We start from the raw sequence: 6,085 nt of genomic DNA, 5'->3' as shown, positions 1-6,085 counted from the left end.
AGTAGTTTTGCTTAGTTTCCTTTGCTTGTTTTCACGTGTGTGTTTGCACATGCCAACCATTTTCCTGTTTTCTCTCGCTGGCATCTGCTTTGGAGGTTAGTGTTACCATTCAGTCTTCAGGTAACAAGATATTCAGTGGACTGTGGTTGAATTTGTGGTGTAATTAACAGAGCCAACAGTGGCTACAGTAACCATTGGCACCTTGTCCTCACTGTCTCCTCATTTTGGAGACAGCAGTGAGTACATCTTCACTTGTGGGAAGGATACATGTATTGCATTTACTGGAATTTTTAGAAAAGGTTAAATGTGTGTAAAAGGGTGCATATGAAAAGCAACTGCCTGCTATCCATCTACTGCCTCTGACCCAAGCCCGTCTTTCACCGCCCCGCTTGGGGATTCTGGAACTTTTCCCTCTCTCCTGCTGGTACGGTGCTGTGCACTGTCAGTAGAGGGCGCTGGAGAGACAATCAAGGAGGGAGGGGGGTTTCTTTTCACTTGTTGATTGGCTGCTCACCCGCACAGCCTCCCACGACGGCTTCCCCCGCCTTGCATAAGTAGCTTTGCAGCAAGTTCTGAGGCACAGCATCTAGCTGTGCATGGCTTACCTGGCATCTCAGGAGGCGACTTTCCAGCAGGGTCAGCTGGTTCTTTCCCGCGGATTTTTCCAGAGCACCTGCTGAAGTCGCCAAGGCTGCATCCTCTCCACCAAGGCCTGCATCCCCGTCCCGGTTTGGGGGCGGGGCACCCTTCCAGATCCACGGAAGGAGCTCTGCCTCGACCTAGGGGATCTCCCATTCCTTTATTTTGAGAGCTCTCTTTATTCCTCAGTAGCCAGTCCTTCGTTAACCCCAATCCCCTTTTACAGTCAGTAACTCCTTGTAGTAAACATTCCCTGTTCACGTTGCTGTGTGGTTCCTGCCTCTTGACTAGGCCCTGACTGACACAAAGACTGAAAAGGTTGTCTGGCTCCAAACATGGACCATTTGTTATGGCAAAGAAAGGGCCCCTCACAGGGCGGAGCCAGGAGCACAGGGGAGAGGTGGAGAAGCCAAGAGCTGTCAAGAGTGACAGATGATTAGAGAGCACCCCGGAGGGCAGAGCTGGGCTCATCTGGAGGCACAGTTGCCTCTCCTGGAGCAGGGAGGGGCCTGGCCACATGCGACGGCTGGACTTTAGCACGGCCTCTCATCCTTCCCTTTTGAATGGCATTGCTGGCAGCAGCTGATGGGTTCCCATCATGCTCCCCTATGTTGAGTGTGTCTTTTCCATTCACGTCCAGTCCCGTGGAAGGTCACAGCATGGTGAATGGCAACCATCGTCCATAATGGGAAGAGACTTTGGGGGGTCTTGGGAGGGAGGTGAATATATTTTTCATGGGGGGGATGTAAATAATTGTCGTCAGAGGGCAGCTGCAGTGAGTGCAGGGGTACACACTATACTCCAGCTTCTCCCATCACGAGAAAGCCAATTTCTCCAACCTTGAACCCGAGCTTGGTAGTATGACTGGCTTTGACCAATAGGACATCAGCAAATGTGACACGAACAGAAGCCCGAAAAGCCCTTGTGCCCTAGGCTGGCCTCGCCCACCACCATGTGACCCAACCCAGGCTAGCGCCCTGGGAGATGGGACACCCACTATTCCAGGGGTACCCCTTGAACCTGAAAGTTCCCGCCATCCGGGATCCTCCCCTGGGATCTTGCCAGACCCGTGTGCCCAGGGGCAGCTGATAGAGAGGCTATGGGTTCTGCCTTCCGGAGCAGCCAGAGCAATCCGCCAACGCGCCCCCCACCCAGCGGGAATGGAGTCCTGGATGGAGGTCTTGGCTGACAATGTCCCTACATCCTCCCGACATTGCATTGTCCCAGGCCCTCCGGGTGTCTCTGCAGGGACAATGACTGTCTGTAGAGGAGCGCCGACCTCCTGATTCACTGCAGTCCTTTAAGCAGATTCAATGTCTGTACCACCCACCTGGGCTTGTCCGGAGGCACGGTCACCTCTCCTGGAGCAGGGAGGGGCCTGGCCACATGCGGCGGCTGAACTTTAGCTGGTCTCCTGTCCTTTCCCTTTGAATGGCATTGCTGGCAGTGGCTGTACCACCCACCTGGAAGGCTCACGGAATCAGGGCACCCCAGCTCCTTTCCTCCTAGAGTCACCACTGCCTCAACCTTCCCAGCTGAGGCTCTGGCACAGTGGCTCACAAGCCTGATCCAGCCACTAAAACTGGGGACCGTCCACTTCCCTAGGGCCAGGGGCAGATGCTAGCAGGTGAGGCTGAGGCCTTTTTAAGATCAGTGACTACCCACACTGCAGGGCAGGCCATATCTCAACCATCTCTGCTTTTCTCATCATTGTGGTCATCTGCTCACCTCTGGGCCTCTCCTCTCCACTCTCGGAGGACATCAGTCCCTCCCCACTGCCCCCTCCACCACTCCATGAGCATCCACAGGCCCCTCCCAGTTCCTTGAGCCCTCAGCTCCCGACGATGGCAGCCACACAGTCTCAGGGTCGCACTCCAACTGTGTCCTCACCAGTAACTGCAGCGCCTCCACAACCTCAATTACAAGGGTCCTCCTCTGTGACCAGAGTCCCTGTCCCTGCATTCACTGATTCCAGTGGCTGTACCCAGCAGTCCCTGGCCGCCCCCAGAACTCCCGTCCTCTGACCCTGTGCTGCCTTGCAGCCCCTCAGCCCCTGCAGTGAGACCCCACAGCCCATCAGTATGACTTCTCCCTGGCAAGCCCCTCCCACGGCTCAGCTATCACCCTCCGTAGTGATCGCCTGACAAAACCAGAGTCTTCGTTAAACTCAGCCCTGTGACTACCGTCTGCACCTCAGTGCTGAACTTGGCTTCACGCCAAGTCACAGGTTGCTGATGAACCCACTTCAAAGAGGCGCTGGCCTTGGCTGGTTGAGCCTACCCCTGAGACACTAAAGTATCTTCTTCCTCTCTCCTCCAATCTCCAGCAACACCACTTTCATTTTCTCAGTTAAATGTTCAGTTATAAAATGGTAATAATATAACACATCCACATGGCTCATAATGAAAATTTACAAGATATACGGCCAAATAGCTCTTTCCTAACTTCTGTCCCCATCCAACCCTGTTCACCTCTCTCTCTCTGACACACACACACACACACACCCCCCACAAACTCTGCTCTGCACTGTGCTTTTTTCCACTTAATGTTATGTGTCCTGAATGTCAACATCAGAACAGAGAGAACTTCCTCATTCTTTTTCACCACCACATAGTACTCCATTGTTTGGGTGCACTGCAGTGATTTCCCTGGTGTCTGCTGATGGGCATTTAGGGAGTTTCCAGTATTTTGCTACTGTAACTGAAGTGACTAGTCTGGCACTCGAGTCGCTTTGCATAGCTGGTAGAGCATGGATAAGGTACATTCCTGGAAGGAGAATGGCTGCCTCACAGGTTCCTGCATTTGTCAGCCTGACCCAGAAGCCCAAATCACCCTCCACAAGGGCTGTGCAAAATGATGTCCCCAAAGCAGTGAGTGAGATGGCCTGGCGGCCAGCAGCCTCGCACACAAAGTGTTGTCACTCACTGGGGTATTGGTCACTCTAATGAACCACAGGCCCATTCTGCAGACATCTCAAACTTAAAAAAAAAAATTTGAAAAAAGATTAATAGAAGATGTATTTAGCAAAAATACATAGAGCCATTATTGCAAAACTTAGATGTTAAATGTTCAACCCAATTTTCTTTATTGGATAAGTTTTTCTTTCATACCCCTGTCGGTTTTGAAAACATAATACCAGAAGAAGGGGGGCCCAATTCCACAGAGAGCTCCCAAGAGTGAGTTTCTGGGAGTGAGTCTGAAGTTGAGATAAACCTTTGCTGATCTTGCTTAGGTTCAATGCGTCCGGGCAGCCTCTTTGATGAGCCCTGGCGGTTAGGCTGGTGGCACTGAAGCAGGCCTCCAGGGTCTCCTGTTTAAGCAGGATTTTAAGGCCAACCCTGCGGCTTGCGCCTGCTGGGTTTCTGGAGATGTGACATATTCGGCTGGGTTGAGGGTCCAGGGCAGAGTGGCCAGGCATGACAGAAAATACTTTGGGTCAACACCTGTGAAAAGAAGGAAAAAAAAAAAAAAAAAAGAATACTTTGGGAACAACATCTTGGTGACACAGCGCACAACTGCGAGTGCGGACGGACCTCTCCCCCTTAGCTTGACCAAGCGCTTCCTCAGCCCTTTCTCCCCTCCCAGGCCCTCCCTGTCCCTGGAAGCAGCCTGGCTCCCTGCGAGTCTCTTAGAAGCCCCTGGGCTGCTCTTTCCCTCAGCCCACCGAGAGCTCGCTCCATCTCACTGCACGAGGGGGCCCTCGCTGCCGCCCTCATCTCTCCCCTGGGGACCCCAGCGCCCCGAAGGGCAGAGGGGTCTTTCCAAGCCATAAATCCCATGAGTTGAAAATCACGTCTCCAGCCCCTTCCAGCCCCGCTCCCCAGCTGGAAGGAGCCCACTTACCAGCCCCCTCCTTCCTCCTGCGGAGTCTCCAGTCCACGATCCCTTTTCCCCAGCCCTGCCGTCTTTCTTTGCCTAAAACCTGGAATTCCTCCCCGTTCCCGCCCGCCGGTCTCCGCAAGCTCCTCCCTCCCCCGCAGCGCCCAGCCCGGGTCTGCTCCAGGCACCTCCTCAAGACCTCCAGCGACTGTCCCTTCGAGCCGCCCTTTCACCCGCAGGCACCCCCGGCCCGTCCCCCGCGCCTGCACTCAAGCTGCTTGTTTGCTTGCTCCTGGCTCCTGCAGGGAGCGTCAGCCCCCGGTGCCGGCCCTGGCCCGCTGCTTCCCACTGCTGGAAGCCGGGGGCGCCCCGTGTTCCGCGGGGGCTGCGGCCTCCCCGCTCCACCCCTGCTCACAGGAGCCTGGGCAGCCCCGGGCCCGTCCTTGCACAAAGGCAGCAGGCCTGGCCCAGGCCCCGCTCCGGCCGCCCTGTCCCCCCGCTGGGGGACTCGCTCCTCCCCGCCGGGCAGATCCTCCTCTCCGGGGGATTTTCCTGGAGAAGTTACTGGTGCAGATCCAAGAGCTGGCGCGACAGTGACCCGGAAGGCCCCCGCCCCGAAAAGCAGGAACAGCAGGAACCTCCAAGGCGCCGCCCGCACCCTCTTCCTCCTCGCCTGGGGCCCCGCGCCAGGAGCCCGCCCCTCTGCCAGGGGTGGGCGCAGCCCGGAGGGAGGGTCCACCTGGCCCCAGGTCCCACCGCGCTCCGACGGCTTGGCCCGCCCTGGCCGCCGCGAGGCTGAGGGTCACTTTGGGACCTAAGTCCGCCTCCGTGGGAGAATGTGTGCCAGGGCCCACTGACAGCTTCCATCGGGGCTCAGGCGCCATCTCTCCCCACGTTTGCCCAGGGTCAGGGGGCCATGCAGGGGAGGGTCGCGCTGCCCCCACTTCCCCCCGACCCTGTGCTCCGAGGAGAGGAGCTGGAACTCGCCCGCCCAAGGCCCACGCGCCCCACGTGGCTCAACCAGGCCAGGACCTCACAGCCACATGGACCGACGGGTCCAGGAGCCCGGCAGAGGGTCTCCGTGTCAAGCCGCACTGCCCCTGGCCCTCGTCTCCCTCCTTTCTCTCACTGCACGGTGGCCTCATGCCATCCGCTTTGGCCCCAAGAATGGAACTCACGAGAAAGGGCCTCCCCTCCTCCACCCCAGCTCCCGGCTGTCCCAGGCCCTGCTGAAGCCCACACCCTTCTTCAGGCGCACACAGCTCCCCTTGGGGCCCTCCCCAGCCTCTGTGCAACGTTCATCAAGCTACCCTTCTTCCCTTCCAGGGACTCTGCTCCTTCCCAAATTCCAGGCCAGGTTGGCTGCGGAGAGGCCCACCCTTCCGTGGCAGCTGAGGCCGTCTCTGAACACAAACCAGACCTCCCGTGTCCACAGCTGTAGCTTTCAGGTCAATGCCAGCATGGTAAGAGTCAGTTCCCACTCTGTGTCCCATGCATGCGGTTGAAATGGCTGCCCCGTGTCCACCCCACCCTCTTCCTCAGTAAAGGACGGTGGAGGAAGCCCCAAAGGGTCACGGTCCCCTTTTTACAGATGAGGAAACTGAGGCACGGAAGGGTGAAGTGACTG

Source organism: Pongo pygmaeus, chromosome 15 (genome assembly GCF_028885625.2).
Source record: "Pongo pygmaeus isolate AG05252 chromosome 15, NHGRI_mPonPyg2-v2.0_pri, whole genome shotgun sequence".
Lineage (NCBI taxonomy): Eukaryota > Metazoa > Chordata > Mammalia > Primates > Hominidae > Pongo > Pongo pygmaeus.
This window is presented reverse-complemented; position numbering follows the sequence as displayed.